Raw genomic sequence first — 11596 nt, 5'->3', positions numbered from 1 at the left:
GAGTTGAACAAGTAGACAGTTAAGGATTACTACCCATTGCCATTTATTGACCAGATTTTGGATCAATTAGCAGGTAGGGAGATGTATTCGTTCATGGATTGCTTTGCGGGATATAACCAGATGGCAATTGCAAAAGAGGACAAGTTGAAAACAACTTTTATTACAGTCTTTGGTACTTTTGCGTACCATGTGATGGCCTTTGGTTTATGCAATGCACCTGGATTGTGGCAACAAACAATAGACAAGACCTTTGGTAACATCTCCCCAAATGAGTTGAAGGTATTTATTGATGACCTGGGGGCAGCCACTGTAAGGGAAAGGATGTTGATTATTTTAAGGAAATGCTTTGAGCGCTGCAAACAATTTTGTATCACTCTTAACCCACGGAAGTGTGTCTTTGGAGTGCCTTATGGGCTATTGCTAGGCCATGTGGTCAGTTCAGTAGGGATAGCAACTGACCCTGAAAAGATCAATGAGTTCACCACGCACTCCAAAAGAGGTACACAGCTTTCTGTCATCAATAGGGTATTATCAGAGGTTTATCAATGCCCTGGCAGAAAGAACATTGCCATTAACGAATTTATTATCCTTTACCTGTTCATTTGAATGGAGAGACCCCTGTAAGGTAGCTTTTGAGGATGTGAAACAGGAGCTAGTAAAAGCACCCGTTTTAAAGGCACCTAAAAGAGGTGAGGTGTTCTACATATTTTCAGCAGCCACCATGCATAGTATTAGCTGCTGTTTAGCCCAAATTTGGGAGGAAAAGTGGTATCATCCGATAGCTTTTGCGAGTCGAAAATTGGGCATTTCGGAGATCAATTATACCTACATGGAGAAGTTGTGTCTTGCGATGGTCTTTGGGACTAAGAAATTCAGGCACTACATCCTCTATGAAAAGGTAGTATTCTATACGAAGGTAGAAGGACTTACATTACTTATGAACAAGCTACAACCGCCTGATAATTTGGCAAAGTGGTTAATCACTTTGCAGGAGTTTGATTATGAGATTAAGAGTAAGCCACCGAGGTTGCAGGGTATTGTGGAATGCCTTGTGGATTTCGGGGAGCCGAAAGAGACTTTGGCTGAAGGAAGTGATATTGAGGAAATGTTTAAAATTGATACAGCTTCTATTCCATCTTGGTATACTGCTATTACGCATTATCTATCAACGGGAGAGATGGGAGCTGGTTTGTCAAAGTCTGAAAAGAGGAAAAGCAAACAACATGCTTTGAAGTTTTCTTTGATCGCAAGGACGCTATATCGACAGGGTGTTGATGATATCTACTACCGATGTGTGATGCCTGATGAGGTTCCTTTTATCTTGGAGGAGTGCCATGACTCTGCATGTGGAGGGCACTTCGCGGGACCGTTGACGGCGCAGAAAGCTTTAAGAGCCGGATATTGGTGGCCATCCATCTTCCAAGATTCTTTTGAGTATGTAAAGAGATGTGATACTTGTCAAAGGCATGACAGTAGAGAGAATAGGAAACGCCCACTTACGCCTATTATGGCTATCCTTCCATTTGAGAAGTGGGGCATTGATTTTGTGGGTCCTATTACCCCGTCGTCTACTACCCAAAAGAGGTATATTATAGTAGCCACTGACTATTTCACAAAATGGTTAGAAGAGCGGGCGACGAGGCAGGACAATGCAAAAGAGACTGCAAGTTTCCTGTTAGAGCAGATTATCTGCCACTTTGGTCCACCGAGAGAATTAGTGTCGGACCGTGGAACCCATTTTCTAAATAAGGTGATCAAAAGCTTGACAGAAGCTTGGCAAATCAAGCACAATAAAATGACTCCTTATAATCCACAAGCAAACGGGCAGGTGGAAAGTACTAATAAGCAGCTTGTGGGGATCTTGTCTAAGATAGTCTCTGAGAAGAAATGAGACTGGGACAAGAAGTTGTATGTGGCAGTATGGGCGTATAATACCACGTTCAAGCGAGCTACTGGCCATACTCCATTCAAATTGGTTTATGGGGAAGAGTGTGTGTTACCCCTTGAAATCGAATTGCCGACCATACGGTTTGCAATTAACCATTCTTTGGGAGATGAGGATTCCCTTTTTGAACGTTTCACGACTATAGCCCACCTGGATGAGCTGAAGTTGCAGAGCTTATTACACCAGAAGGTAGCTAAACATCGAATGAAGCAGTTGCATGACCTTAGAGCGAAGAAGTACACCTTTAAAAAAGGACAGTTAGTCCTCTATTACAATGCCCGTAGGGAGCTGTTTCCAGGGAAGCTGAAACCTAAATGGGACGGCCCCTACAAGATTGCTAGGTTAGGGAAGAATAGGTCTACGGCCTTATTAGCTGATCTACAGGGGGTAGAGTTTAAAAATAAGGTTAATCTTAATAAGATTAAACCTTATTATTTCTAAGTATGCTAATACAAAAGAAATTCATTTCAGGTCCATGCTAGGGATGATTTGAGACCTGCGAAAGAGCTTAAAGTCGGTTGATGGGTCGGTTAATTCCTTATTTGGAGCACCCATATCTAGAGCAGAGATACCATCAGGGGAAACTTATCTGGTGGAGCAAAGGATACAAAGTGATTGAGCAAGAAGACGGAACCTTTGTGTGGGAGATCAAAGTCTTCTGCCATCACTGCTTACGACTGTTGACGAGTATCCCTGTTGAGTTCAATGAAGAAGGTGGGATGGAGCCGTCAGTTCATCCCCTCAACATGCTAAACTTTGATTATCATAATTACGAGTAGAGAGGTTTGTGATGGCCAGCTGTGTAAACCCATTGTGGAAGTATACATTATATTTTGACGGAGCGTCCAAGGGCCCTAATAAACAAGGGAGTGTTGGAGTAGTAATCCGAGACCCCCGACGTAGAGTTACGATGAAGTTAGCAGCTTATCTCGGGGTAGGATTCACTAACAACATGGCGGAGTATAAAGCCTTGATTATGGGACTGCATATTGCCAAACAAGGTGGTATTCGTCGGTTGTTAGTAAAAGGGGATTCCCAATTGATCCTGAATCAGCTAGATGGGACATACACAGTGCGGAATCCCATTCTTTGTATGTATCATCGGACTGCGATGACCCTACTTGAAGAGTTTGAGAGAGTGTCTTTTCAGCTGATTCCACGTTACTGGAATTAGTTTGCAAATTCATTAGCAAATCTTGCTTATGAGGAAGACCTCTTCTTTAATTGTGGTCCTAGTTTGGATATTGTGATCAATGATGAAACATGACCCAGTCGCTTGTGGGGTATGTTATCAGAACATGCAATATATGGCAGACGATGGTTGATATGGGTGATGCAAAGAGTAGCTGAGACCAATCTACCGTTATTATCTTGGACCCATAGGCTAATTAGACAACATGTTATGCATACGCCTCTTGCTATATATGCAGGAGGGATGGGTCATAACCTTATGCATTTAGTTTAGGGCTATGAGCTTGTTTTTCCTCCTTGAAAGGAGCCGATTATTGTATATCTGGATTATTCCAAGGAAGGATGTGTAGGTGCTATTTTTTTTATCTCCTTAGGCCAAGAGGGCCCGTTTTGCAAGGTTTTACTGTTTTATTTCGTTAGGCCAAGAGGGCCGATTACGTTTTGTAGTGAAGTGCTTTATTGCATTAGGCCAAGAGGGCCAGTTGTCTGTTTAGTGCAGGTACGGTTAATGGTTTTTTGTTTGAAGTTTTTTGCTAGACAGGTTTGAAGAAGAGCTTGGAAGGAGCCTTTTGTTGCATGGAAGGGAGGCAGTCAATTGAACAAGCGAACGAAACCGAGAGAGCCCAAAAAAGCAAGCAAGATTCATAACTAGTTTCACCATAAAAAATATTCATAACTAGTACAATTCATACACAAGTTTGAATGCTCACTAATCATCATAGGGATTGTCCATAACTAGTACCATAATAAAAGTTGCTTCCAAAGTATCAGAAGTTTGAATGCTCACTAATCATCATAGGGATTGTCCACAACTTGCACTTTGTAGGCATCTAGTTCTAGCTCCTCATCATCAAGACCCAAGCGTGCTCTCTTTGCACCTACTTCTTCTACAAGAGGTCGAACCACAACATCGACTATATCTTCACATATATCAAATGAAAAACATGGACGAGAAGATGCTTGGCATGCACACATCAGAGGTGCAGTGCCACACCCCATCTCCAAAATCAATCCCGATGGTGGACACAAAAGATCTAATACACAGAGCAAGAATACAGGCGATCTCTGAAGACCTCCATGCCAAAGAGTCGAAGAATATGGTCGTGCCAATCTATTTCTCTCTGGAAGGTAATGGGGCCAGCAGTCACTCGAAGGATCAATTTGCAACTTGCGGAATTGAGAGCTGCTCTCTCCAAGAAAGGTGGGTGGATGACATCCACTATGACGAGCAAATACCAAAAGAGAAGATCGGCTCTACATAAAGCATAAAGGTCAGATATGTTCACTACAAGAATTACAAACCAAAAGTTTAAGATCACTTACTGACACCTCAAGATCGCATTGTTCCCCATAGCCATATGGAAGCTTGTCAAGCACAAAAACTCGCCTGACAACTTCAAGACCAAGCACATGTATGTACTTCTCAAGCCAAGATAATGCATCACCTATTTTATCAAAGAAAAACTTTACTTTCTTGTTTAGTTAAGTACTTATGCCAACACACATTGACCAGGACAATATACCTGCCAAACTAATCCAAGTAACTAACCATCCACTATCTCCCAAAGAGGCAGCAGCAAACTGTAATTCCTAGGCGAATGTGTGCCTCCGTGAGCATATTCCAAGCAGGCAAGGTGGTTTCTTTATCAATCAAACATCCAGTAGGAAAGTCAATGAAGACAACATCGCAAGCCCATTTCACATGCTTCCCATTCCGTACATATGTCATATCATGTTTTGCAAGCCTAGAAAAGAACTCATGTATTGTCTTGTAAGCATCATTTTTTCTCCCTGCAATAAAATCTTGCCCCATAGAGATGTAGTCACCCATCATGCACCCATAACTTATCACGTCATCATCTTTATTGGAATGCATATCATTTAGTGGGCAAGGAAGAAATACAAATGGAATGATCTCCTTGATGGCAACCCTTTGCCCTGCAATAAACAAGAATATATGAGTATAAATTGGATGCAACATGTGTTACGATCTCTAATGATATAATCTATTCCACCTCCTTGGACGCTACTCCTTTGCTCCACTTCATGTTGTTTGGGACTATTGTCTTCTCTCTCTTGCATTGCTACAGCACAAAGCATTTGCAATGATTCGCATTTTAACAAGGGAAAAAAACTTCACAACCATTGCACCCAAAATATAATCTTACCATCACTTTCTTTCTTTGTCTCCTTTTTAGACCGTGTATTGCATCGATCCCCAAGAGGTGTATCAACAGATTTTTTGGAATGCACTTTGTGCAATTCCTTCTCTCTTGCCAAAACATATCCACTTCCAAGATCCACCCACCAAGGGCAATGGTCGATCTCCCAATCAGAGAGATTATGCATGCTCTTGGGATACATGCATACTTCCTCATTATCTCTGTCAATCCATCCTTTGCAATGATCTGGAACCCTGGATATCTTCTTCTCTCCAATCAAATAAAGTAGATACCTTTTGCATGACATATTAGCACAAGCTATTAAAATAAACAAAGAGCAACTAAAGTTAAGCTCATTATGGCAACAAGTCTACCTGTAGACAACTCGATATGCAGACATTATGATTTCATTTCTCTTTCGGCGCTGAGGACCTTCCACCTTCTTTGATCCTCGTGCCTCTATAGCTTGCTCTCTTGCTCTTACGTGAGCAAACATATATTTTCTAGCCTCTAATTTCACACCTTCCATGTAATCCTGTAATAAGTAATCCTGTGGAAGATCCAATGGTGTACCTAAAACACACATTTTTTTCAAGTCTTCCAATGCTTGAATAGCCTCGACCTCAACCTTTTCCAAAAAGCACTCCCGTGTCAACCACCTTAACAAAAAAAATCAAATCTATTAGTATCACAAGATACACATGATACTAGCAATATCAAGACTACAAAAGCTTTCAAATTGACACTTGCAATCTGTACTCATTATCCAACGATGGCATACCATACATATATTTTAATCTCTTGTTTGCATCCAAGAGAGAGAGAGAGCATCACCAATCTTTTTTCTTCCCTTATCAGCATTTGCTAGGAATTTCAACTTGGCAATAGTAATCACTGAGTCTGGGCTATCAAACTTCAGTGCAAATATTCTATCCAACCATTGATCCCCTAGCTTGGGATCAAGCACATTAAGAACCTGCAAAGTGGATAAGAAACCTATATTTAGAGATTTACCTGTAATGGGGAGTAAACTAAGAAGCAAAGGGGCCATACCATGCCCATCTTGTCTGCCAATCTTTTATGTATCTTGGCACATTCCCTTTTCAATGTTTCCTCTCTGTTCTCAATAGAGACAGTGTTTAATACCAAATCCTCAACCTTTTTGAGTTCTAAAGTATACTCAACCTTCACAACAAAAGAGAAGCTTTTAAATTTTACCCTAAAAAGGAAACTTATCTATTATAATCCCTCCTAATAACAACCATGACATGTATTACCTGAAATACCAATCTTGCCAAGTACCCCCTTGTCAGTGGATACCATTGTTGTTTTCCCTTGACACTGCTATCTTTTGCTCTCAAGGACTCCAATAGTTTTAGTTGATCCTGAGGTAAGGCACTCAAGAATGCATTGATGTCACACTTGAAGATATTGTTGCAGTTCCAAAGTACATCCCGCAAGCTAGGTTTCACGATGGCATACTCGTTCATGCTAATAAAGGAAAATTTGTAAGATTGAGTTCTATAGATAAAAATAAAGACGTCAATTCATTGTAACAAATATTGATACACTCACCTATTGACTCTTTGGAGTCCAGCGAGAAGAGCAATCTCTGAAATCCGTGTGGGATCAATAAGAGAACAAACAACCCTGACATGGCGAGCTCTATTCTCTTTGTACATTTGTGAGATCAGCTCCATCCAAGCAGTCAACCGATGATTTCCTTCCCATACGTAAAACATTTTACCAGACAAGAACCTGAACTCCGGTTTTGCCAAGACCTCCTTCTCAAATTCTGCATCCACTTCACGCCATAGAGGAGACCAAGTTGACACTATGGCAGGGGTCACTAGTGTTTCTTCTCCTTTATACTTACATACAAACACAACAAATGAGCCCTTCTCTGGTAAATAAGCCTCATATTGAAATGCACTTTTTAAAGAGGACATGTCTGTATGAATCCCTCTAACAATAGCATGTGCAATCATACGACACAAGGGGATACGAGGGCAAACTTCTTGAGATAGAAGTCTACATTGACTTATTACATCTCCACATCCTACCATTTGCATATCAATATCAGAAACCTGGCTTGTTGCTTCCTCGTCTTCCTCCTGTACCAGTTGAGACCCTTGCCCCACCACAGTGTCATCTCCTTCTTCACTTTCTTCTTGCAGTTGAGGATCTGAAGTCCCCATTACAACACTCTAAGTATTTTCACTTTCTATAGTTGGTGTACCCTCCTCTAGAACTATAGAGAGGGATGATCCACGAGTTCTTTTTTGTGCTCCACATAAAATGGCATCATCCAACACTTTGTGCTCCACATAAAATGGCATCAATAGCTCTGCATACATTAGCATCATCCAATTTCAGTGCGTTTTAAAACGCATCCCTTTTCTCTGCTTGTAACAGATCATGAGCTATCTAGTCATACTGCAAAAGTTGGAATCCTTAATAGATGTGACATTACATTACAGGTTTCGCATGTTACTGCAATCCAAGCTCAAGAACTGCGTTTTAAAATGCACCACTTAATCACCCAATTCTCTGGTCTCTGCAGTTTCATTTCCTACTGCCTTGCAGGACTCGAAGAGGAAGCCCCATTGTGACTACGACTGCGTTTTGAAACACAGTTGAAACAGGTCATACATACTTCTCTCCCGCCTACACGGACTGCCTCTTGCAAGTCTTCATACTTCTCTCCCGCCTACACGGATTGCCTCTTGCAAAGTTTAGAGGGCCGCCTTACTAGCCTTGCATCACTCGCGCAGATCCCCTGCTTTGCGAGCTGCAGAAGGCACATCAGCACTCTCTGATTGCCCACTGTGTGGTTATGAATTGCGTTTTAAAACGCACCACTTAATCACCTAATTCTCTGGCCTCTGCAGTTCCATTTCCTATTGCTTTGCAGGACTCAAAGAGGAAGCCCCATTGTGACTACGACTGAGTTTTGAAACACACTTGAAACAGGCCATACATACTTCTCTCCCGCCTATACGGACTGCCTCTTGCAAGTCTTCATACTTCTCTCCCGCCTACACGGACTGCCTCTTGCAAAGTTTAGAGGGCTGCCTTACTAGCCTTGCATCACTCGCAGATCCCCTGCTTTGCGAGCTGCAGAAGGTTATGAATTGCGTTTTAAAATGCACTAGTAAACCTTGTTGGAGCCAGAGCAGGCCTTGTGGAAGCCCCAACGTGACTGAGAGTGCGTTTTGAAACGCAGCTGAAACACACACTCTAACCTCAAACACACCCAAGAGAGGAGAAGCACCTACCTTGTGGCTTTGATCGATGCAAGCTACAAGCCTCTGGCTCTTCACAGTCGACTCATAGAAGCAGCACCCCTATTGTACCTGCATTTTGAAACGCACCCATATTGACACACAAAAAACTTGCTCTCGCTTGCTTGATTGGTCCGCCTTCTCCTCTGTGCGAGGTTGTTTTGGTCCTCCTTCTGCTTGCTTGTTTGGGGGGGGAGAGAGAGAGAGAGAGAGAGAGAGAGAGAGAGACCGCAGATTCTATTTAGAGGTGTCTTCTTCTCTGTAATGTGAGAGAGAGTGTGTGTGCCCGTGCGTGTGTGAAAGGACCATTAGTGTGAGAGAGTATTTGTGTGTTAGTAAATAAATAACACTAGAAGAGAGAGTGTGTGTAATGATTTTCGTTGAGAGAGAGAGAGAGGTGGAGTTAATGACCATTAGATGTGTTTGTGGCCATTACTTCGAATAGTTAGTGCAGAGGGGGACTACAGTTCCTAATTAGAGGTGTCCTTTTTTTGTTGCAAGAGAGGGAGAGAGAAAGAGAGAGAGTGTGTGTGTAATGACCATCAATGTGAGAGAGTGTTTGTGTGTGCTAGTAAATAAAAACACCAAAAGAGAGTGCATGTAATGATTGAGTGTGTGTGTGAGAGAGAGAGAGACAGAGGTGGAGTTAATGATCACTAGACGTGCTAGTGACCATTAGGTGTGTGTATTTAGTACACACCTATCATTATGGAAAAAGTAAAGGTTATTATTAACATGACTGTTTAACCTTGACAATTACTTTTTTCATATTGAGATCTATTTTCATATCGCCATCTTATTACAGTTACTTGAAGAACAAATCTTATCTTGTTCCCTTTGCATAGATTGTTCTAATTGTGTCTATTGGCTTCTTAAGAAGACATTCACACAGACAGGACTATTTGCCTATTTAGCAACAATGCCAAACACTGTGCAAATCAAATATGGTAGTTTCAGTACCTTGTCAATAAGGTATGACTCATGTTTCTGTGAGGTGGCATTGGAAGAGCTTAAGAGTCACTTTGAGATTGGTGATGATATTGATGTGGAAGTGCAGCATGCAACAAGCCAGCCGGGTGTGTACATGACCATGCCATTGATGAGACTAGAAGATGGTAGCAAGGGATTCATACTAGATGGTGGACAAAGCAGTGTCTATAGTCTCCAAGTTAAGCATATCCCTCTTATAAAGCAAATGACTGACTCAATGAGTGTGCAAGTTCTACTGGATAGGCTTCCCTTATCTAGTTCTCTTCATGTTGCATACTCATCTGTCAAAGAGATACAAAAGGTGGATGAGCTACCAATTACATACAATGGCTACATTATGTTTGAGTTGCCACCTAAGCCAATCGAGGGCAGCTCAATGCATGGAATGGACCAAAAGAATGATGGGCACACATGGGCAGAGTACACTACTATTTCTCAAGATTTCTTCAATGGCACGGTGAGGATGAGCAGATGTTGTGGTTATCTTAGATGCTTCTCCTTGGAATGTCCATATCTAGAGAGGACTGGTATTGCTAATGAGACCTAGTGGAAAGGTAAGTTGAAGAGGCCTCCTTCATCAACTGGCCCTCTGCAGCCTGAGGTTGGGACCCTGAGGTGTACACATTGTGGAATGTCTCCTGAGTGTGTAAAGGCTTGTGTTGCATATATATACTACTGTATTCCCTTTGACAAAGTGAATACCACAAGATGTGCTATTCATGTTGGTTTTCATGATCACCATGTCAAGATGGCTCGTGTCGACAAAAGCAAAAGGAGATTGAAGACATGGTGCAAACTCGTGCACAAATAAATCCTTCCGTGTCATGTAAAAGCATTGAAGTGTCTGTTGGTCAAGATCTTGTGATGGAAATGTTGATTTCAAAAGAAGATTGCTCCGAGGATTTCAATGAAGCCAAGTTGCATGAGGTGCTGGAGAACCTTACCCCATTGTCTCAGAGAAGAAGGATGCAAAGGTCAGTAAACATTGCTAGAAGAGACAAGTGACATGCTGAAGGCGGGCTTGATGCAATTTTGGCATTGAAAAGAAAGTGCATGTACCCCTTCTTTCACAGTATTTTGTTTCCGCAACAGCTTGGAGATAATGTCATGCCACACATATTCAAGATGTCTACAATTGGACCAGGCTCAGGAGTTGACCTTGTTAATAGAATGCAACCTGGTGGATCTTTGGGAGATCAATGGATCCACTTTGACCATGTGCATAGGGTGAAAGGTTGGAACACAATGGGAGCTCATGTTTATGATCCCCATATTCGAGAAATAATGACATTGCAATTTGTGACTTCAAAGTGGAGGATGAGCATGCACGAGTATCATTTTGGCAAATGTTAAATAATGTTATGATAGCAAATGGATTCTCTATCCCAAAATTTTGAGGTTTTATGGCAGATGCAGCACAAGCAAATTGGCTAGCAATTAGAATAGTCTACAATGGAGGACCAAGCAACATCATGCATGGCAGGGAAAGGACTTGCTCGTTTCATTGGGAGATGAGCATGGTCATGCATGCAAAGAGATGTGTCAAGGCCCCATATCTAGAGGAGCACAAACTTCTTTGTAGAAAATGGAAGGTTGCAAGGACAGAGCAAGAAGCCGAACAGTGCAAAGAGGCACTTTTAAAGTTTTGGTCTCCTGTCCATGTAATTTTAAAGTTTTGGTCTCCTGTCCATGTAAAGGATGGAGAGCTCCCTGGATTGATGGCTTGGTTCCACTGGTGGGATGTCAGGGTTTCCCAATGGGGAGGGATGTTCATAGAGCAGCATGAAAATGCAGGGTTTGTGCCAACAACAAATTTATCGGAATGTAAGCACTCGAGCATGCGAGCAACTCATGGGCAATCTAAGTATGTCTCACTCTATGAGGCATGTAGTGCTGATTTGGCATTGGCTGTGTTGCAAAGTGCACACTACAAAGCATTTATGGAAGGAAAGCACCTTGATAGTGGACCAACCTTGCAAAGATTGAAAGAAAAAATTTTGTGTGGAGAATCAAGTGGTTCTAGT

The 11596-nt window shown here is 41.9% G+C and overlaps 1 pseudogene; it reads right to left on the bottom strand.

Moving 5' to 3' along the window:
• Window positions 1-3922: 3922 nt before the first annotated feature.
• LOC148019044 (uncharacterized) lies at window positions 3923-7496 on the bottom strand (annotated as a pseudogene).
• Window positions 7497-11596: the final 4100 nt, after the last annotated feature.

This window comes from Lygodium microphyllum, chromosome 20 (assembly GCF_053477565.2).
Source record: "Lygodium microphyllum isolate KBCC chromosome 20, Lygodium_microphyllum_v1.1.10, whole genome shotgun sequence".
NCBI lineage: Eukaryota > Viridiplantae > Streptophyta > Polypodiopsida > Schizaeales > Lygodiaceae > Lygodium > Lygodium microphyllum.
This window is presented reverse-complemented; position numbering and strand designations above follow the sequence as displayed.